The 24,452-nt window shown below is 37.4% G+C and overlaps 1 pseudogene; it reads right to left on the minus strand.

The window, feature by feature from the left end:
• Positions 1 to 1,634: 1,634 nt before the first annotated feature.
• Positions 1,635 to 16,545, minus strand: LOC114043818 (annotated as a pseudogene).
• Between the last annotated feature and the right edge of the window lie 7,907 nt (positions 16,546 to 24,452).

Raw genomic sequence — 24,452 nt, forward strand, 5'->3', positions numbered from 1 at the left:
TACATATATGCACACACATATTTGTACTTAACAAATTTAAAGGTACTATGTTAATGTAATTATTGTTGTCTTCCACTTTCATCTCTCCATCCCTTCAAATATGTTTTCATGTTTTACATATAGTGGGTATTTAAGAAATATTCTTAAATACTATCAAATAAAATAATGACTTGTTTAATTCCAAAAACATTTTAAGTGACTTCTCTGTACCAGGCACTAAGATGGGCACTTGGAATAAAAAGGCAAAATTAAATAAGCCTCAGGAATAATAGAAAGGGTTGTTTGTTGACTGTGGAACAGAGGTTTTGGAGATTGTGAAGGAAGAATAGGAAATAATGGAAAAGGTCCATCGAAGGGATGGGATTGTCTGGCGTGAGAGATTAAGGAGTGGTGCTCCTATGAGATCAAAACTCCCTGTATAGAAATAATTCAGTCCTTGAGACCTGTTCAGAAACTACTACCCTGCATTCTTTATTATCCACGTCCATAGTGGTGATGTTATGGTTACAGTTGCATCCTAGTTAAAATTCTTCTTTTTAATCACTTCAAACACGTATCTCAAATTTCAGTTGGGATCGAAATACTATTTACTTATTGTTTAGACCAAAGGTGATTGTTTTTGGAAAATCTGAGCAAAACTGGTTTATCCATTTGAGAACTAGTATCTTTAACATCCCAAAGTCAAAATCCATTTCATTGTTTGAAAACACAATCTTCCCTGGGGAAAGATGGTCTTACTGTATTCACATCAGTAAGTCTGAAGGAATTCTCTTACTGATCCCAAAAGCAACCACAAAACTTTCACTAGGCAAAGAACTGCATACATCATACTCACCAAGAAGATTAGAGTCGTCATTCTTCAAACATGTTTTGGCTTCCACCAAGAGCAGAGGGCACGCATTATGCTCAGGCATACACATACATACACAAGCACATACTGAACACAACTTGAAGGATCACAGTGGAAACAGATACCATGGAAACTGAAATATAAACAAGGATTCCCTCTGTGGGAGTTCTGCTGGTGTGTGTAATGTAATTTAGGTAAGTGTTTGCAGGTTGTGGTTGACAGTTGCCATGGAGACTGACAGCGGTGCAAGGGAAATCCTCATCAATGACGTTGACAACGTCTGTTTACTTTTGGGACCTTGCACGCAAGGAGCTCTTTCACACCCTATGTGGGAGGGTGGTGCAGGTGGGCATTTTGATAAGCCAGTGAAACACAGGAGAAAGTCCATTTCTAAAAATACTCCTAATCATTACATTCCACTTCATTAGAGATAGGGTTTCGTTTGGTCATCGTTTGTTGGCACAGACCTTTTGGCCTAGATGAAATAAATACACATCAAGACATGGGCACAATAGTCATACCCTTCTTTCGCCCTCAGTAGAGAAATGTCTATGAGTATAAAGTTACTTCAACACTTGTTACAATTGCTATTATCCACTTCCCACACTTCTCAGATTTCTTAGCCCCTTTTTATGTTCCTTAATTAAAGCACATTCAAAGCATAGAATATGTGAGCTGGAAATGGCCTTTGAGATTTTACTCCAATCCCCTCACTTTACAGGTGAGAGAATCGAAATGGAAAGAAGGAACTTTCCCCAGGGTGAGTGATATTCTAAGTGCCAGATCAGAAACCAGAGCCCAGATCTTTAATCGCTGGTCCCTTGCTCTGTCCACTCCTGCACCACGCGCTCTTCAAGCCTTTCTGCCAACCAAATTCATATTGCTTCTTATGATTCATTAAATATCTGTACACTGAAAACCATAAAGAAAAGTCATTTATACTGACGGACTTAAAAGAGAGTCCTGTACAAAATTTTGGGCAATTCACACCTTTTCTCAGCCTCAGTTTAATTTCTTATCAGACATTGATGATCACAGGATCATTAACAACTTATCTCTCTGTCTCTCCAAATGTGAAATTAACATACCTGGGAGACACCTCTTTGGAGGTAAGACTTTAAAGCTGAATTTTGTTTTACTGAATCAAATTTTATTTATGATTAACATACAATAAACACCGTGGGGCCTTGTATTCTTTGCACCTTCAGTCAATTGTCTGAAAGATGTCATCTTCAGCAGAATATTGTATGTGAAAGCTTGCTTATTCCCTACTCATATTTTCCTCAAAGATACCCCTGGTACATGATGAGTTTATTCTTTTTTATTTTTAAAGAACAAGACTATTTTAATAAAATGTTAATCTAACTCTGGGTGTGGTTTCTAACCCTGCTTTCCTTCTGAGTGCTAGCAAACAGGGCTTCACATACTCAGACAAAACATCCCTGGGAGGTGGGATCTGGAGTCATAGAATAGAAATTAATTTTTAATCACTGGCCAGTCTTCTTCGGTGTTAGGATTTGGGCTAGGAAAGCCCAAAGAATGGTCATACCATACTGCTTAATCTTTTTCCTTCCTTCATTAATCAATGATTAACACATAACCAGATGTGACAACCTTCAAGGAAGGTGCATATCTAACATGCAGTTTCAATTTATCCACACTGAGCTTCGACTGCCTGTGACGCTGATAATCTAAAACTCTTAATCAGACTTCGGAATATACTTCTGTACCTAGGTTCATAGGGTTCTAGGTTAGTGATGGGTATTCTGGCCGAGAGCATCATTAATGCTAAAGAAATGTCTGACATTCCAGAATTCACATGCAGTGGAAAGAACTCAGAACTAGGAGCCATGAGATCCCAACAAGACAAACCACAGAACCTGAGTCTAAAATTGCTGAAGTAAATACAATTCAAACACAGAGAGAGCTATATCAGAAGGCTGTGTGTGTTGCAGGGCTTTGCTCATGAAGTTTTAAACAAATTATATACCCCAGGAACAATCCACTTTCAATAATTCCCAAGTCAGACTCTGTAAGGAAGAATAAGGGGCTGTTGTTTGCTAATAATTTCAGTGGCTAATTCATTGTTGATGTAAATTCTAGGAATGAAGGTCTTGAAGCCATCCTGGAGAAGTCTGGATTCAATTCCTTAGGATCTAACAATGCTACTTTATGTGAACTCACATATGCCATTATCCTTCATTAATGATGGTAGGAGCTATTTGTGTCAGTGATTTCTGGGTAATGGTGGAAGATGAATTGAAACAGTGGGGTCCAGCTAGGTAGTCACAATGGAACTATATGTTTATGGACATGGGGTATAAGACCTTTTTAGGAAGAGTAAGGACAGCCAGGTTTTCTTGGTGAAGTAAGGACTCAAACAAGAATTCAAGGCCCATGGACAGAAGGGTAAAGAAGGATGAAGACCTGGGCATTATTGTTTCTTGAGATGGTTTGGGAGGACTTGGGGGTACAAATGGATAAAGCATCAGAGTGGATATGACTAGATTGGAATAGACCCTAGTTATTCTCTACCACTTGGGCTTCTCACAGATGGACTGAGTGCTGTAGTAAGATAGTATTTGATCTACTTATTCCATATCATCTTCTCTAATTGAGCACAATCAAAACAAGGAATTAGCTTAGGCTTCATTGGTTTAAACTGTGGACTAATATATATGTGCATACACACTTACTTTTATCCTCCCATAATTTCATTTTCAAAAACCATTTTGTTCATCTTCATAATAAAATGAAATATTATCAATCAAAGCTTCCATGAATTACTGACAGCAGTCCTTGGTTCAATGAAATTTTGCCATCTCCTCTTTCTCCACCAGAATACTCATTGCCTTGTTTAATTTGCTAATATAAAACAGATATCATCAGGCCCAAACAGCATTCAACAAACCATTCCACATAAGAGGATGGTAACTGTCCAAGCACTGGCCAGTTACCTCAACTTAACCTCAAAGGTCAATATCTATGGGCTCATAGACTTGCCTCCTATAAGCCACATGAAAGGTGGGTGTGGCCATTCATATGGCCACACAGGAAAACCTGGGTGGGGGAAAAGGGTAGAATTTGAGCCTGAGTCCCATCAAAACAGTTGTCAGTTCCAAAGGGGTGTGTGTGATATAGTGCTCCTGCTCATTCCTGATGTGTTTGCCAAGGAACAGGTTCATCTGCTTCTGGGTATACTGGATATACAATCAAAGTTCTCTCTTACTTTCATAAAACACTCAAATGCCTCATGAAGGACATTTTTATAGAATAAAGTCTCATGGACTGCTCACTGATCCTTCCAGGAGGCAGGCATTGCTCTTGTCCCTTAGTATATGATGATGACGTCGGTAGGAAGAATTGTTGTGAGGTCTTAGTACTCAAGCTGGCACTAAAAGAACACTCTCTTCTGTGGTCCACGGTGTACTTGAATGACAACAAAGTGCACAGTGGGTTTCTCTGCAAGGGTCTGGCTAGGAAAACTAGCCAGAAAAGTGGATTTGGGGATAGGAGTACTGTACAAAATTCAGTGTGAAAAGTCACACTGAATTTGATCTGCCTGGTATTTCCTTCCAGAATATGCATTTAGGTGTTCATTTAGACTATACATGAAGTTTTGAAAATTAGTCTGCAAGTGCTTTGCAGCTATCTGTTCCAGGAGGATGACGACTGGAACTGAATGGTGATATATTGTAAGTGGTTTCTTGATGATAAGATCCACATAATAGGAATCCAAGATGTTTCCCTTAAAAGCAGTGTTGAAGCAGACTCAGACCGCTTTCGTGATCAGTTTGCCACTGAGCCCTGTTAAATGGAATGCCTGAAAGAAAGCTTTAGCTTTTTCCAACTTCATTTACAGATTTTTTTCACTGTTCAATGATTCACAGGGTTCTAGGTTAGTGATGGGTATTCTGGCCGAACGAATCATTAATGCTAAACAAATGTCAGGCATTCATAAAAGCTGTGTGGGAATGCTTCAGAATTATCAGACACACTGGCTTTATGTAGCCTCACTTTAGTCTTTAGTTCAACCTGAAGATGTCTTAACTTGAGGATATTCACTTCCAAGTCAGTTTCCCTGTTCTGCTGTCCTTGGTGCCCATCTTATCACCAGGCTGATCTCTGATCATGAGTCTCCAGTCTTTCCAGCTGATATAAAACACCATGTTTCTGGGAAGCTGCCATCAGCTCTCTGAACCCCAAAGATTTGTTTGTTTGTTTGTTTTTGAAGATACCTATAGCAGATTACAGTGAATGTTCCCCAAATTCCTTGCTTCAAGTGCCATATGCTACTATAACAGGTGTTGTTAATCCCGTCTTAGAAAGGAAGAGCAACAGGGATTCGCAAAGGTAACAAGACAGTCAGTAAGGGGCAGAAGTAGGTTTTGAAGCTAGATCTTTGTGACTCCACACATCCAAGACTAATCCCTTACATGTCACCTCTCAGGCTGATCTAGAAACACTGACGTTGAATCCATGTGGGTCTGGCTTCTCAGCCCATCGGCTAAGTCCTCCTCTCCTCGGCTCTCAGAACCGAATGAGACAGTATTCCCACCGAGAGAAGCTTCAAAACCATGAGTTCATTCTTATAAAGATTTTGTAGAAATGAGAAAGTTGATATGAGTTAGTATTTATTTATATTAAATGTTTTAAAATAATTACATATGTACATTCCTATACCTACACACATACATATATGTGTATGCATGTGTGTACGTGTATATGTGTGTATATTTGATGTTTGTCTACTCTACAAATTGAGGAGGTTGAAGTACATATCTCCAAGATGCCCTAGTATTATGTCTTTCTGCATTTATTTTTCAGAATTGCCATTAATAAGTACAAAAATGTGAAAGGTTAAGTTCTGAGCCATCAAGGTCTGAAGGGAGATAGTCATCAAAATAGCTTCCACAGGTCTGCAGTTTTCCTCCATTTTGCCCAGTTCTATGGTACCTCTCTTATTTCTTAATAATTCCTTAACGACAATAGGGTCTTGTGAAGTAGAGCTACAAAGGACCACCCTTCCATCCAACTCCCCATATTCAACTACTTTTTGAGCATCATAGAGTTAGTACAAGAGTCTGGAATGAAACTTATGCCCTCCAATTCCACTATACCACATTCTTGACAATGGCTTAGCCATCACATCCTCTAATGACTTTCTAAGGAAAGCCAGCTATGGGTTTCATCTTGCCAACAACATAGGACTTTCTTTTGTTTTTCATTTTCACTGTAAACCTCAGCCCATTCTAGATCTTGGTCTTCTTGACAATCACCTTTATAGGCTTGTGCCACTATAATTATTTTTTCCCCAGTTACCTGAATATGTTTAAATTCCTATACCTGTTAAAATCTGAGCTCTTTCATGAGTACTCCTATCCCCAAAATGTTGTTGTTGTTCAGTCATATCTGACTCTTTATGACCCCATTTGGGGTTTTCTTGGCAAAGATACTAGAGTGGTTTGATATTTTCTTTTCCAGCTTATTTCACAGATGAGGAAACTGAGGCAAACAAGGTTAAGCGATTTGCCCAGAGTCACATAGCTAATAAGTGTCTGGGGTCAGATTAGTACTCAGGTCTTCTTGACTCCAGGTTTGTTGCTCTATCTATTGTACCACTAAACTTCCCTGTAAATATTATTGCTACCACTTTATAGAAAAGGAAAATGAAGCTCAGAGAGAAGGGGATTCTTACCTATGGTTACAGAGGGAGATGTAGTAAGTGTCAAATCCAGGATTCACTACTAGCTTTTTTGACTTCTAATCTCATGTTCTTCTCATGCAGTTATGTTGCTTCTCCTCCACATGTAGTAGAAGACTTTCTTTTAATTTTTTTTACTTCAGTTTAATATGCATACCTACTCATGCTAAGTTATGGAAAAGCAAAGAATAAGTGGTTTCCATAGCTTGGGGATTTCCCCTTGCCAATGCAAAGCTTCTGTGATTTAACAGATAAATAATAGGGAGTTGCCTGGGACACATTAAGGTTAAGTGACTTGCTTAAGCTTACACAGCTAGTATCAGAAGTGGTGTTTGAATCTAAGTCTTACTGACTCCAAGCCCAGAATTCTATCCACTAGGCCTCTCTTCCTCTCCCTCTATGCCTGTAGATAATAATGTCAATATAAAAGATCCAGAGGCAAAGTCCTGTAATAATAATGTTACGATGGGTGGAGAAGCAAATACATACTCTATACAGCTATGGAGGAAAAATTGGCAGTGCATTCATGGACAGTCAGTTTGAACATTTTGACATAAATATTTGACTACTAACTTTGTATCTGACATAGTTGGAACATTAGGACCTACCGGTCTTGCTAATGAGAAATGTTAGTTACTGGTCTGGGTAGCCATTGTCCTTTTTCTGGCATAGTCTAGTCACTCATTCTCTTGGACCTGCTTGCTAAAGAAGTGCCTGAGTAAAGGCCTAAAGCATAGTTGCTCTTTCTACCCTACTCTGTCCATGTCAGGATAAGCTTCAGAAGTCCTAAATATATATTTTCTTTCTGATTTTGTAGTTTATATTACTTACTATATTGCTGCAAGTATTTCTATATACATTGCAGGAAGTTCATCAGGAGAGAAGGCATCTCTTTCCCTGGCACTTTGGGAGTCCTTTTACCTTAACAAAATCATGAATTCAAGAATTCTCAAATTTGCCGTTATACAGGGAATCTCCCCTTATTTATCTAGGAGGTAGAGTTCAAAAACTCGGGATCCAGGAACTCTCCTCTTCGGCCACAGTAATAAAAGCAAATTCATCTACTATGTGCTTCTGTCCCAAGGCAGCCTTTAATGGCTCCCCAGGGTGGAGGAGACTGTGTGAATGAAAAGATTGTACTCTTCTCCTGGAAGGAGTTCTGCTCTTACCTCTACTCTGTTCTTGTCCTCTGAAAAAGAAAAAAAAAAGTAAAAAAAAATCTAACTCTATAACTTATCCCCTTTTATGTATCCAGCAAAAATAGTGGCTTCTAGATAGCTAGATGCCATAGTAGATAGAGCCTAGAGTCAGGAAGACATGAATTCAAATCCAGCCTCAGATCCCTACTATCTATGGGACCTCTTTGGGCAAGTCATTTAATTTCTGTTTGCCTTAGTTTCCTCAAGTATAAAATGGCAATCATAATAGCACAGGGTTGTTATTGAGAATCAAATAAGATAGTATCTCTAAAGTACTTAGCACAGTGCCTGGCAAATAGTAGGCACTTAATAAATGTTTTTTTTTTCCTCCTCCTTCACACACAACACACAACAGTTCTTCTTCCAACACACAACTATTCCAGTTTTTCCCTAATTGATGAGATACAATCAAAGTCTTAAAGACTCACTAACCCCACAGTTTAGCAATTTGATCAGGGAAGTTTCCTCATAAACCCCTTCATGTGTACTTTAAATGAAAAGTTTTCTTTTATTAATCCTTTTCATGGATTTGTCAGAGTAAGTATTTTGTAAATGTACAACTGTGTGTTGTGTGTATGGATAAATAAAGATGTCATTATTTTTAAAAATAGACATTTAATTACTTGAATACTTCACAGATTGGTGATTTTTTAGTATAAAGACCCATTCCACTCCCATAAGTCATCCTCCCTCTACTCCCTCCTCCACTGTGAAAAGAATGGTTTAGTAAACAGTTTTCATGAGTATTTGTGACCTCAGTATTCATCCTCTGGTTGTCAGTCATCTGGTGATGGACCTCTCCAAACTTAGCTTCGCTGATCCTCAGATAATAGACTTCATTCACTTCATTTCTTGAAGTCTTTTGCAATCATATTGTGTCTACCTCCTGGAAATTGCTTTCTATTTATTTTTTTAAAATATTTAGTTTGTATATACTTGCCTTTTTTCATATTATTGGCATTCCTAAGTTATTGAACTCTGAAATTATGCCCACATGACAGGTCCCTTAGTTTAACTCCAGCTGTTCTCTTCTCCCCTATACCCAGAATAATAGGAATTCTCTCAAAGGAAATAATAGGAGAGGGAGAAAACCTAGCTTGAGATGCTAGATTACAGAGTTTTTTCTCTTCTATCTCATGTTTTCCTATCCCAGAGACCTTGCGCTCCAAGGTAGTAGGATTTCCTCTCTCTTCTTGCCCAGACTATCCATTCCCCTGAGACTCAATTAGGAAGAAAAAAATATAATTATTAGCAATACCCTGCCAGTCTCTTTTCTTCTTCAAAATATAGACCTGAGACTCAATTAGGAAGAAAAAAATATAATTATTAGCAATACCCTGCCACTCTCTTTTCTTCTTCAAAATATAGAAAGATAGGTTGATAGAATTCACTATTATCATCTCCAGTCTTCACCTAATAATAAATGCAGAACACATAACAGTACCACGTAATCATGAGTTACGTTGGTATTTTCTGCCCATTATATACATACTGCACATCACTGGGTGATGTTGGGTGTGAGGCACATATAGTAGGGTATGGGGCACCAGTCATAGAGTCAGGAGATCTGGACCCCTTTCTCAGTTCTCCCACTTATCAACTTTAGGATTTAGAGCAAATTGGTAGCCCCAGTTTCCACATAAAGATGTGTGGTTTTAACAGATCTTTACAATTCTATCATTCTATGACTTAATTTAGCGGATCCATAAATTAAGACATAGCACAATACTCTATATCTACATTTTTGAGAGGGTAAAGGGGAAGGAATCACTGAATCAATTTTCCCCTAATTCTGCTTATGTCATTCCCTTTGTAATGAATGTTCCCTGATCATGCCCAGTGTCGATGGTTTTGTGGGACATGGGGAGAGCCTGCTATGGGTTAAGCCAAGGCTTCCAATTCTGAAGTTCTGAAGATCATCTGTGGTTTTTATTTCTCATTTCCTCAGCACACCCGTCTTTCTACATTTAGTTGAAATGTTCTAACTCACAAGTCCTGACACCTAAGGGTATGTTTTCAAAAAATGTGCATGCCATATGCACACCTAACATAGTGCAGAGCACATGAGTAGCTCGATGGGCTACAGATCAGTGCAGGCCAGCTTTTCTTTCTGTTTTTTTTTTCATTCCTTAACATCTTGCATACAAATTACATCCCAAACACTTCACAGAGTTCAATAATCCCCAAATGCCTGTAGCTTATTTCATTATGCTTTATTTAGTGCTTAAAAGGCAGAGGATTCCATATGATGCCAGGAATAGTTTAGAAGCATCAGGCTTTATTAGGCTGAAGAGTTTTTCAAAGAAATAGATTTCTGCATTTACTTTGTTACAGGGTTCACATGTTTTGCTAAGAGCAATCTTAGGAGTGCCTTGCTAATACTTTTCCTCACCCATGATGAGACCTTTAGATATCACTTTGTTGGTATTTATTTAAAAAAAAACTGGTTTGGAATGTAATATGGTGTAAAGGAAAGAACAATACACTAAATGACAAAAGACCTGGGTTCTAGTCCCTTCTCTTATATTTATTAGCTATGTAATTTAGAGAAGAGGCAGCTAGGTGGCACAGTGGTTAGAGTGCTGGACCAGGAGTCACAAAGACTGTGTGACCCTGGGCAAGTCCCTTAACCCTGTTTGCCTCAGTTTACTCATCTGTGAAATGAACTGGAGAAAGAAGTGACAAACCACTCCAGTCTCTTTGCCTAGAAAACCCCAAATGGGATCATGGAAAGTGGGACATGACTGGAACTACTGAATAATCACAATCTAGAGAAAGTCATCTAACTACCCTGGGACTCATTTGGTTAATCTTAAAAATGGGGATTAAAATTCCCTACATAGCTAAGGTTAGAGTTTGGAGGAGATGATCTCTGAGGATTCCTTATGTTTTAAGACATAATTCTACAAATGATACCAGTAATGATCACAGCTATGTGTTATTGCTTCTCATAGTGAAAGGAGTCAAGGGATTACAATTCATGTTTATTTTCAGGATTTGTTGACCTGCCAAGAAGGAACACAGTGCAGTGGATAGGAAGCAAGATTCAGAATCTGGCTCAGTCACTCTTATTATGTGCTGGACACTTTGCTAAATATGGAGGAGGCAAGCAAAAAGCAAAAACAGCCCCCTAGTCTCAAAGAGCATGCATTCTAATGGGGGAGATATCTACACTCAAAGTTATAGACAAAAAGTGTAAAGAGTTGAAGAGCAGCCTAGAGAAGCAAGCACTAGCAGTTGGGTGGACTTTCATGTTCCAGGGGCAAGTAGCCCAGCATGATGGTTCTATAGAGTATGTGTAAGAGAGTAATCTGTGAGAAGACTGGAAAGACAGGAAGGCATCAGGTTCAGAAGAGCTTCAAATGCCAAAGAGAGGATTTTATATTTGATCTAAGATTTAATAAGGAGCAACAGGAATTTATTGTGTGGAGCAAAGGTCTGCACACTACAGTGGCAGGCTAAATTCTGCCCATTACCTGTTTTTGTATAATCTGTGAGCTAAGAAAAGTTTTTCTGTTTTTTATTTTTTTTTTACATTTTTAAATAAAGTAAAATTTTATTTAAAAATGTAAAAATCATTCTGAGCTCCCCACTGCACAAAAACAGGTCATTGGCTGGATTTCTACCTCAGGCCACACTTTGCCAACCCATGGAGTAGAGGTATGACATGGTTGGACCTGTATATTTGGAAAGTCATTACGATGGATGTAGGGAGGATGGATTAGAATTGTGAAAGGCACATGAGGCAGGGAGACTCATTAAGAGGTGGTTTTAGTTGTTGTCGATTTTTTTTAACTAGAATTTATATAGAACTTTAAGTTTTGCAAAGTTCTTTAAAAATATTGTATCATTTGATTCTCACAGCAACTATGGAGATAGTTGCTATTAGTATCCTCATTTTGCAGTTGAGGAAACTGAGGTAAATGGAGGTTAAGTGCCTTGTGTAGGGCCACACAATCTTGTAAATGTCTGAGTCTGGATTTGAACTCCGGGTCCTCCTGACTTCAGGCCCAGCGCTATAACCACTGCACTACCTAGATGCCAAACTAGCACAAACTGATGGGATCTGTGAATGTTTCAAATCCCCATTACACTAGTACCCCATCTTTTAATATTATCTAAGCAGTTTTTAAACAGTTATCAAAGAACTGAACGGCCAGTCTCTGGACATCATAAACAGGGGATCCAACACCAATCTTTATATTGATGGTATGGCCCTATTATCTCTGACTTAGACTGGTTTTAAAATGCAGCTGCAGCTGCTGGTAAGCTACTTCCAGAAGGATCAGGTTAGAGTTAGTTACATCCATACAAAGTCATTGAGTTTGGTGGATACTCACCAGAATTGGAGTGGTCTCTCCTAACTTCTTTCACTGAAGTGAGAGGGGAGAAGGAATAGCTGATAACACCTGACCTAAAATATTTTAGGTCAAAGCAATCTCCATATTGTATGACATAAAGCTTTGGGCTCCCAATCAATCATGAATATTGATGGACATTTAGGAAAATTCAAATCCTTCTCCTCCCACCTCCCAAATATTGGCTCTTCGTAAGGTAGTTCTGTTGCAATATTTATGGTATATTCTTTTATTCTCTGGTCCAGAATACAAAGTCACTTCTTAATGCTCAAAATTGGATCTCCTTTAAATCAAACCTCTAAATCTCATGACTCCTATGTTAATCCACAATATATACTATCTTTGGTACAAGTACATGCTAAAAGAATTTGATTATGAAACAAATAGGATGCAACGCCTCTCTCAGTTGGCTAAAAACTGGAGAAATATGTGGACATATTAGTAATTCATTCATTTGGAAGCTTTAAGTTCTATTCTTGCATTAAAACATCAGAAAACAAAGTACTTGAACCATATTGTCTAAGCCAATTGAAGAAATGTGAGGGTTTTTTTGAGTTATGATTCAGTGCTACGCCCTGTGTCTGTACAGAGAGCTGAGAATAGAAGCACCTATTTATTTTTGTATCTGTCATTGAAATTATTGTCTTCTCTGAAACTCAGCGTCCTTTAGAAAATCCTGCTTGAGTTTAGTGCCAGGAAAAAAAAAGTTTGTCTTTTTAGGATTCCTATTGTCAAAACGAACAACTATGTACCTCAACTTGTTTCCTTTGCTGCTTTAGCTGCCAGAAAATTTAGAATCAAATGTTTTGTCTAAGCATTGTAAACTTCAAAATCAGGAGAGCATCCTGAGAACATCACTTCCCTCTGCTCTTTTTCATGACATTATTACATTTTATCCTGAAATGTTTTATATAGGATTCACTTTTAATACATAAAGTTCCTCTAGACCTTTTAGGTGTAGTTGTATATGAACTTTGTTCAAAAGTACTGAATTGTCTACCTTTCTTTTCAAGTGAATTCAATTTTCTTATGCCTTCTCACTTTCTTAAAAAATAAAATACTTAATTTGTGATTGCCTGAGAGAGAAGCACTATCTTTTGTTCAGATACTTAAGACAGATAAGAAATCAACCTAACACTGCTTAATGCTAGGGGGTAAAGCATCAACCAACAAATTGAGTTATTTCAACCAATTGAGCTATTCATTGTATGCCTACCAATACTAAGCACAATCTCTGAGGAGACAGCTTATTAGCTGAAGTGGAACTCTAAGAACCTGACCTTCAGAATTAGGTTCCTAGACATGATAGTTTTTATTATCATAAATAGTCTTCTCCTTTCTTTTCTTCTCTCCTTCCCTCTCCTTTCCTTCCCTCTCTCTTCCCTTCCTCTCTCCTCTTTTCCCTTTTTCTCCTCTCCCCTGTCCTCTCCTTTTCTCTCAATCCCCATATCCAACCTGTTGCCAAATGCCTGTCAATTTTACCTTCATACTGTTTTCCACATATAACCTTTTCTATCCACTGACACTGCCACTAGCCTAGTGCAGATCCTCATTAGCTTTTAAATGATAATTCTCTAAATGCTTGAAGAATGCTATTCTATCCTCCTCACTTTCTCAGCTGTTTCTTTATTCAAGAGTTTCCTCAATTTCCTAATTCCTTCAATCATTCCTCATAGGCCATAAACTCATGGTTCTTCACCATCATAAATACCTTTCTTTAGATGTCTTCCAGCTTACAGATGTCTTTCCTCAAATGTAGCATTTGGAATTTAAAATGAATGAAATATAGAAGAACCTTCACCTCCCAAAGCCTGGACTCTGTTGTCTCTCATTCAGCCTAAGATTGCATTGATTTTTTTTTTCTTGGCTACCCTATCACACTCTTTACTCAATGAATTTATAATATATTAAAAACCCATGTCAGATGATCTTTCCTCTAGCCATGTCTCCCCCATCTTCTACTTATGAAAATGATTTTTTGAACATGAGCAGACTTTAGAATGATCCCTATCAAATTTCTTCCTATTTAATTTGATCCAATGTTCTAGCTTGTTAAGATTTTTTTTGGATCCTGACTATCATCCAAGCCAGTATATTAGTGATTTCTTACAGTTTGTGCAATTTAAATTTCGATAAGCATTGCATCAAATGCTTTTAGCTAAGTCATCGATTAAAAAAAGTACAGAGTTAAGCATAGCTCACTGTGACATTCTACTAGAGACTTCCTTCCAAGCTGATATCACACCAGTAATAAAAATAATGTCAATTTTAATAGCTTCTCTTGTAGAAGCTATAATGCTGCTACTATGTCTTTAAAACACTTTGAACCTTGAACAGTGAATGCTTAACTGCCATTCAGTAAAGAGACAGTGAGGGAGAATATGATTTCTAACTTCATTCTATGGAGAGTCTCGGGGATGGAGAGCACTAACTGGTCTTTATAGACAGATTGAGTTGTAACTGTCATCTGTGAAAAGACTATTTTACTCTTATAGTATGAGACCAAGAGGTTATGTTATGGTTAGAGGACAGAGAACCAGAAAATAAGCAGAATTTTTTTCTGAGAATTTATAATGTTTCAAAACATTATAAGAGAATTCTTGAGAGATAGACAACTGCACATGGGGAATAAATCCAATTTGTTAAATAAGTAATATTTAACTGAGAGGAGACTCAGAACTAATTGATTCATTGATGAGAGGTTATAACTTTAAAAATTAATAAGTACCTAAACAGACCCCCTTGATTACTCTAGAACTCAGCATGATGAGAACAAATATGGTAATGAGTCAAGTAATAAGCTGAGAAGCAACCACCCCATGTAGACTTCTGGTGAGTATGGTTAAGTTTCATCTCTAAGGAAAAAAAATACACTGCCATTCAAATGGTCTTAAATTCATTTACTTATAATGGACTAGCCACCATCTCCTCATCTTTTTCACAAATAGATGAAAGATTTTGTAAAATGTGTTCCTAAAATCTAGATAAACTATATTTATGGCATTCCCCCGATCAACCAGTTAGTAACACTGTCAAAAAAAAAGGTTACTCTGGCACGACCTGTTCTTGATTAAGCCATTCTGGCACCATGTCACACCTGTTTCCTTTACCAGGTGTTCTCTAACCAATTCTTCAATAATTCTGCAATTTTCCCAGGATTAGGAGTTAAGCATACTTGCCAATAATTCGCAGACTCTATTTTCTTCCCTTTGTGGAAAATAGGTATATTTGTCTGACTCTAGTCCTAAAATACATTCCTCATTCTCATAACATTTCAAAAAACACTAACAGTTACTCTATAATCACATCTGACAGTTCTTTCAGTATCCAAGGATACTATTTGTCTGACTTTAGTAACTTCAACTCATCAAGAGAAACAAGGGACTGTTTTACAATCTCCTAACTTATTTTGAGTATCAACTCTCTATTAGACATTAGGTACCATATTTTGCAATCCAACGATCACTCTCTTTGAGGGAAAAAAATTGAAGAAATGAAGAGTTCAGGAGGTCAACCCTTTCTCTGTCCTCAGATATAATTGCCTCATTCTCCACCCCCCCCCAAAGTGACTTTATGTTGTTTCCTCTGATTCTTCTTTTACACAATATGATAGAAGTCTTTGGGTTAGTCTTAGTTATCTTCTCCGGTTGTATCCCCTTCTTATTTTGACACCATTCTTAATTGTACAATGTCACATCATCTTATGACTTGTCTTTCTTTTATCTTCTGTCTATAGATGCCTTTATAAAAGTTGCTTGGTTAATTCTGAAATACTCTCATTTTGCCCATCAAGTAAAGTTTAAATTCCTTTTTCTTGTCATTCACAGACATCCAAAGGTTGGCGTTACTTTATCTTTTCTCACCACACTGATATCAAGCTCCTCTATTTATCTTAAGCTCTGAACAACAAGGTTACTCTTAACCCTTGACCAAGCTCTTCATTCTTCCACCCTTTTGTTCTGCCTCAGTTATAGCAGGTGTTTAATAAATGCTTAGTGATTGATTGAGGCTATTCTTGCAAGGTCCCCACTCCCTCTGTTTGCCTATGGAGCCCCTATTCATCTTTTAAACTTAGTTCAAATTCTTCCTCCTTTAACTTTCCTTGCCTTTTTTTAGTGACCTTTCTCTTCAGACCTCACACAAAGTTTTGTTTTGTAACTCTCTAACATATTTAACATGTGTATATTATAGATATCTGTGGTACTATCTCCTTCTACTAGCTTGTAAAATGAGAACAGGGAATGAATCAACTAAATTTTGCATTTTGCTAACCACTAAGAGTATCGTGTACCCAGTAGATGTTTAATATTTCTTCTAATGAAAATACCAGTGGCTATGGGTACAAAACATGTTTAGTTCTTGGTTCATTTCAAACTTCAAGTAACTTTGCTTGGGCTCTAATTCTTTCTTACTCACCAGCCCACAGAAGGACATGGTAGCCTGAAACATGGCAATCAGACAATCATTCGGCCTGTCCTGAAATACTGAAATGAAATGTCACCATTTCATAAAACATTTGGTCTTTGGATGACTTTCTCAGTACCTCTCTGTTTGTGTAGGTACTGCCAAAACTTATAACAAAAGAAAGTAATTGTCTATCATTTCTTATGTCATTGGTTTTGCTGAGAATATTCTGCCAACTAGGTTGAAAAGTAGCATACTACAGTATAAAGAATATTAGATCAGAAGCCAGAAAACCTGGGGTTTTGTTCCCATTCTGTTACTGACAATCTCTATGACTTATGGGTAAGTCACTCAACCTCTCTGATATTCAGCTTCCTCATCCATAAAAGGGGAATAATAATTCTAACACAATCTACTCCACAAAATAGTTGCATAAGCCATTGTATAAACATGAACTAATTCATTTAGAGAAGAATGTTTTCTTTGACTTATGTGTTTTCTTTTTCTTTTCTTTTCTTTTTTTCAGCCTGAACAATTCTATGGGATATCTTAGCTATCTGTTTCTTTGTCATGGATCCCTAGCTACCAATGGGTAAAATAGACATACACTGAGTCATATCAGGAAGGTAATACTCTAGAAAACAGTATAAGCCTGGGTTCTGTAAGGTGTGCGTGTGTGTGTGTGTGTAGGAGGGAGGGAAGGAAGGAGTGAGAGGAGGGAGAAAGAGAGAGAGGGAGAGACAGAGAGAGACAGAGAGACAGAGAGAGACAGAGAGACAGAGAGAGACAGATACAGAAAGAGACAGAGACAGAGACAGAGTTTTAGCAAGGACTTTAAGTGGAACTAGAACTTCAACTCATCAGAAAAAAAAAAACTTTCTTTAACTGGTTTATGACTTAATTGTTTCCTAGTTAATGATTTAATAATCATAGGTCACTTTGAGATCATAAATCACATACATTGTAAAACAAATAACAGCCAGTTCTGGCACTCTTCACAGTTGAGGAATATGAATTAAGAATGCCCTAGCTAGCTGGGCATCTGAATTGTAAAAGCCACAATCTTTCCTTTTTAAAAATGTGAAGCAAGTTGAGTTGGTAAATTATCATTTCTAGACTTCTAAGGAAAAGATACTATTGTCAAATATTTGTTATCTATATTGATAAAGAGCATTAGCCTTGGTGTCTGAAACCTGGATCATTCTACATTTATACATTGATATTGTCACCTGTGTGATGTGATTGGAAGGACCCTAGAATCATTCCTTTCTTTCAATTATCTCTTCAACTGATGACTGAAGTTTCATGATAATAAACACATTAATTTATGTTAAGCATTGTCCTAAGTGATAATATCCCATAGAGCACGTTGTCATTTACATTTTAGTTTACTTAAGTCATGGGAGCAATTTTATAACTGAAAAGGAGGAACGCTATGAATTTCCAAGTATCCCTGTTATTGTTTTCCACCCACCCACCCCTTCTCCTACCTAAGGAAGAAAAATAAATAAATTTAATTTAATTTAAAAAAGACCAGAAAGGAGGAGGGTGATAGGTGTGAGCCAAGACTCTTTGCAGTCTTCATAATTTTATTTTATAGAATCATATAATTACAGAGTTGGAAGGGTCCTGAGAAGTATTGAAGTTCAGTTCATATTTGAAAAACAACCTGCCTACAAATACCTGACAAGTAGTGATGCAAACTTTCCTTAAAGACCTAAAATTTGTGTGTGTGTGTGTGTGTGTGTGTGTGTGTGTTAGTAGAAGTGATGATAGTGGTTCTGGTACTACTTCTACTTCCAGAGGAAGCCCGTTCACTTTTTTTGGTAACTCTAATTTTTAGGAAGATTTTGCTTGTGTCAAACATCACTTTGACCCCTTAAAACATCTACCCACTGTTTCTAGTTCTATCCTTTGAGATCAAGCAGAATAGATCAAATCCTTTTTCTATCCACCCATGTCCCTCTCCCACTCAATAAACTCATATCTCCTTATTGCCTCTAGGATAAAATAAAAACTCCTCTGTTTAGTTTTTATGCCCTTTACAACCTGACCCCAACCTATTTTCCAGAATCATTATATCATTATTCTTCTTCCTGCTCTCTGCAATACAACCAAACTCATCTTTTCATTACAAACACCAGATACTTGATATCTCCTTTCTGTACCTTTGAACTGGCTGTTCTCATGCCTGAAATACACTCGCTCCTTGCATTTGTTTCAAAGAATACTTCTTTTCCTCCAAGATGCAATTCCAGCCCTACCTTCTATATAAGATATCTAAGTGTTCTAGGTAATGGGGTGTTGGACTTAGAATCAATAGGATCTCAGTTCATATCCTACCTCATATACCAAACTGTGTGACTATGGTCAAACCATTTACTGTCCTCAACAGTAAGATAATAAAAATCTACATCAAAGGATTTCTACAAGGATGAGGTTACACAACATATGTAAAATGCTTTGTGTAAGTCTGACCATGTCACCCCAAACACACACATACACATACACTCAATAGATTTCACTGGCTCCTCATTGCCTCCAGGATCAAATGTAAAATCCTATTTGCTCTTCAAAACCCTTCATACCCTCACACCCTTCTAACTTTCCCAGTCTTTTTATACCTTATGCCCTACTATGTACACTCTTTCAATCCAGTGACATTCAACTCCTCGATGTTCCACAAACAAGATACTCAATCTTGTGGCTCTGGGAATCTGAGTGACCCCATGCCTACAATGCTCTCCCTGCTCATCTCTACTTACTGGTTTCCCGGCTTCCTTAAGTCCCAACTAAAATCCCATCTTCACCAAAAAGCCTCTCCCAACACCTCTTGATTCTAGTGCCTCCCCCTTCTTGTTTATTTCCTATTTATCCTATACATAGCTCATCTGTACATATTTACCTGCTTGTTTCCTCCCCCATTTGATTGTGAACTTCTTGAGAGCAGGGATGGATTGTCTTTTACTTTTTTTGTATCCCCTGTGTCTGGCACATGGTGGGTAATTAATAAATGTTTATTAACTGACTTTGTAGATTATATATATGCATGTATATCACATATATTATATGCACGCATATATATGCATATGTATGTCTTTTATGCATATAGTTGTATGTACACATGTGTGTGCATATATATATATGTGTGTGTAGTGTTTTATAGATACTAGCTGCTATTATTATGAGGCCTTTCATGATCCTCTCAACTTCTAGTGCCTTCTATAACTATTTAATATTTAACTTCTTTACATTTATTCACTTTCTATTTATTCTATATATGCCTATTTATGTACTTGCCTCCCCCATTAGAAACTAAGCTCTTATGGGCAAGAAATATTTCATTCTCTGTATTTATAGTGTTTGTGTCTTTTAGTTTCTGGCACATAGTAGGCACTTAGTAGGTACTTGTTTGATTGATTCCTTTTTTTGCTTTTCAAATACTGTTTTAAAATGCTAGACTTTATCTTCTCCAGATTAAAAATCTTCAGCTCCTTCAACCCATCAGGCTAACCTTTACAAGTCTCATCCACTCAACAGATTAGTGAAATTAGGTAGCGACATGATCATTGAGTACAAATTTCCTCACATCTCCAAAGGGGAGGGGCAATAAAAGGTCATGGTAAGACAGAAAAGTTTGAAAAATGGGGAAATTACTACAAAGAAAAAAATAAAATATTTAATGGAATCCTTGTCATGTCCTACTCTTTGTGACACTGTTTGCAGTTTTCCTGGCAAAGATATTGGAATGTTTTGCCATTTGCTTCATCAGCTCATTTTACAGATAAAGAACTGAGATAAACAAGGTTAGTGACTTGCCAAGGGTCACACAGATAGTAAGTGTCAGAGGCTGGAATTGAGCTCAGGAAGATGAATCTTTCTGACTCTAGATCTGACACTCTACATACAGTGACACCTAGCTTAGATATTCAGTAAATATAACACAATTGGAGATAAAACAATTGCCAGTATGCCCCCCATGTCCCCTACCCCCTCGTAAGTCATTTTCATTTTTGACCACCTATTTTATATTCCCATCTATTGAGATACTCATTTTCTGTGCTTCTTGATCTTTTATAAGTGAAGTAAAGCAATATTTAACTTCACAGAAATTTCCTCATTCCATGAAAAAAAGGCTACTTCTGCAGAATGTAGAGAATATCTGGCTTTATAATTAATTCCTATGGAATAACAGCCAGAAAGATCCAATCTCCAGACTTCTCTCCTCATATACATTAAGGTAGAGTCATTTTTATTGATGTTCAGAATGTGGTGGAACATCTCTGTCAAATCAAACATCGACCTAAGACAGATGGAGCAACCCAATGAATTTCAGCAATACTTATTGCACCAGGAGACACCTTAGGGAGCTCAGAAGGGAGCTTCAATGGTACTTCCAAGTGAAAAAAAGTTATTCATTCATGAATTTAAATGGTCCACAAAGGCCAAGGAAAGTGAGAAACAGGAAATGAAGGGAATAGCTCTAAGCATAATACCAGGATTGCAAGAGATAGAATACAGATCCCAAGAACAGGTAAAAGGCTGATATTTTCCAGATATTTGGGTTTTTTTAGATTTTCAGGATATTAAAAACATCTTCATGTTCTAGCATGAAATCATACCTCTGTTTCATACAGCTGTCCTATTTTCATATGGGGTTTTGCAATAGTAATATGCTTAACATTCTTTATTATTCCACACTTGTAGATGTGCAGGGATTTATTCTGAAAGCATTGCACAAGGTAATTCCCTGCTTTTGGGTTGTCTTGATGCCTCTCATAATGGAAATGCAAATGTTTAATTGCACAGCGAGTTGATCATAAGCATGACTTATTAATGCAGGTATTAGGGCTAGAGTGGCATAAAGGTGCTCATTTGATTTGAATCAAAATGAGAGGGATTAAATTAGGAGGCAGCTCAGAAAACCTGGTATATGCTTTGGTTTGACAGCTGGGAGTTAGAGATAGGTCTGCTTGCTTTTTTATGGGGAGTACAAGCATGTGTCTGCTACTCAAATGATTCCCAGAGGGCTTAGCAGCCTCACCGAAGGAGGAAGGGTCAAAGCAATTGAAGGTGGCTGGCTGTTGAAGGGAATAGCTTCAAGGTCTGATATTCCATCTCCATTCTTGGGGCAGCAATACGTTTTATAGAAGCAGACCCCCTATCTTTGTAGATACACTAGCTCAGCCCAGAGAAGAGTTTTAGGACACAATCTCAGAGCAAAGCAGAAGTCTGAGTAACTTAAAGCTGACCTTACTCCCCTTTCCAGCTCAAAAATAGGAACTTGTGTCACTTTACATATCCAAGTGTCACTTCTCTTTGTCCTTGCTTTAAAAATAAAGAAACTACTATACTGGGTAAGAAGAGGCTATTCTTCAAGTAACTAGGAGTTCACCTAAAGAGAAGCTGTGAAGCACTGTTCAAGGAGTCAGGAGAACTGGGCTGTGGTCCTGGCTCTCCTATAAACTAATGAACTTGGGCAAATGACTTCACTTCCCTAGGGACTCAGCTTCCTCCCTGATAAAATGTGGCGGCTGATCACTGAATATCCTTCAGTTTCTAGCACCTATTGTCCAATAATCACCCAGGTCACTTTCAACTCTAGCATTCTATGATTTCACTTGTAAAGGAATTGATCAACATTGGCCATCTTACTGTTGATAAAATAAGGTACTTGAATCTCTTGACTTCATGCCTTTTCACTGCCTGTTCTCCATGCCTGGAATACTCTTCCACACCCCCTCTCCCTCTTGTGCTCCCTGGCTTTCTTCAAAACTCAGTTCAAATTCCACTTCCTAAAATAAGACTTTTCTAGTTGTCACCCTGTCTCCCCAACCACACACATATATGCACACTGCTAGTACTTTTACTCTGAGATTTCTTATTCTCCCCACCTCTCTCTGTCTCTCTCTGTCTTTCTGTCTCTCTCTCTCTCTCTCTCTCTCACTTAATGCCTGTCTCTCTATCTATATATGTATATTACATACATATGTGTGTATATATGTACATATATAACATCCATATATGCATACACGCATGTATATGGATATGTACACACATACATGTGTATGTATGCATATATGGATGTATGTATATATAATATATATAATATATGTGTGTATATATATGTGTGTGTATATATATATATAAAATCAATAGTTATTTGCATGTTTTCTCCCTCATTCATTGTGAGCTCTTTGAGGGCAGGAACTGTGTCTTTGCCTTTTTTGTGATATCCCCAGTAATTAACACAGTGCTTGGAGCACAGGGGATGCTTAATATTATGCTTGACTGACTGACTTGGTTGTCAGAAAATTCTTTTATAAAAAGGGGGGCACCCATAATTCTGATTAAGACTTTTTGTTTCTGGGAATGATGGACTAGAAGGGCTTCCCATTGAATGACTTTTTTGAGTATCTAGAATTTAACACAATTCCACTTTAAGGACACATTTTGGCAGTGCATATAACATGGTAGCAGAACACTTGCAATGCCATAAATGACATAGATACTTTTCTACTTCCCTATCTCTATCTTCTAAGAGTCTATAGGCCTAACCTTTGACAGCTAAAGGGCATAAACATGGATAAACAATTATTTCTTCTATGGATTTTTCAATTAGTTTTATTAGATTTTTGTTTTCCGTTTGATTCTGGTGAAAAGTTCCTGTAGGTACCCCACAACTTACAGAAAAACTAGATAGTATAGTAAAGACCATTGAATTTAGAGTCAGGAAAACCTGAGTATAAATCTGACCTCTGACATTAGCTGTTTTCTGGGCAAGCTACTTAACTACTCTATACCTCAGTTTCCTCACCTGTAAAATGGAGGTATTACTAGGACATACTTCCTAGGATTGTTGTGAGGTCAAAATGAGATATTATTTATAAAGTGTTTTGCATCCTTTAAAAAGCTACCTAAATGCTAGTTATTATTATTATTATTATTGTTATTATTATATGGAATTTCAGAAGAGTTTTGATGATGACCTAGAGAATTTAGGGATAATTATGAATACTTTTAGTGTTTCAGCCTATTATGAAGAATGGAACCTGCATGTTACTTGAATTATTTCTTGGGAATTCAACTATTTCAGTAGAAATAGTCATAGTATCACACATAATTTCTGAGGTGGTAAGGACTCAAGGAGCCATTTAGTACAATTTGTACCTGAAAAAGGATCCTTACTATGCCTTCCCTGCTAATGCATCATTCACCTTTTTCTTGAAAATCTGTTATGAGGAGGAACCCACTACTTCTAGAGCATTCTATTCCACATCTGCATAGCTATAATTTTTAGGAAGTTTTCTCTATTTGGACGTTAAGTCTATATTTTTACCTCTTAGAGGCATTCACGCATCGTTTCCAGTTCTGCCCAATAGACCCAAGCAGAGCAATTCTTCTTTCTCTTCCATCTAAAAGCTCAAAATGCTTGAAGGCATTTATCATGCCATTCTTCTTTCCACCCCCTAGTCTTTTCTAATCTAACCTAGTCCCTTCAAGTGGCATAATGTGGCAGTATGGTACAGCAAAAAGAGAGTTGGATGTGTAGTCAAAGGAAATGGGTTTGAAATCTGCCTCTGACAGTTACTTACATGACCCTGGACAAGTCACTTCATATGTCTGTGCCTCAGTTTCCTCACGTGAAAAGTGAAAGAGTTGTATTAGGTTACCTCTAAGATTCCTTCTAGCTCTAAAGCTAAGATCTGTGAACTTGAGGTTTTTCACCATCCTGGTTGACTTCCTCTGGACACTCTCTAGATTATCAATGTCCTTTATCAAATGAGATGACCATAACTAAAAATAATAAGCATGTTTTCTTTTAAGGAATAATCTAATGGACATTTAGGTCTTTAGAACTAGTTCTAGGCCTGTCTGATCTTGAACAGATTACTTAATTTATCTTTGCCTCAATATTCCCTTCTATAAAAACAACA

The sequence above is a fragment of the Vombatus ursinus genome, unplaced genomic scaffold (genome assembly GCF_900497805.2).
Source record: "Vombatus ursinus unplaced genomic scaffold, bare-nosed wombat genome assembly UNPS02014770.1, whole genome shotgun sequence".
In the NCBI taxonomy this organism is placed as follows: Eukaryota; Metazoa; Chordata; class Mammalia; order Diprotodontia; family Vombatidae; genus Vombatus; species Vombatus ursinus.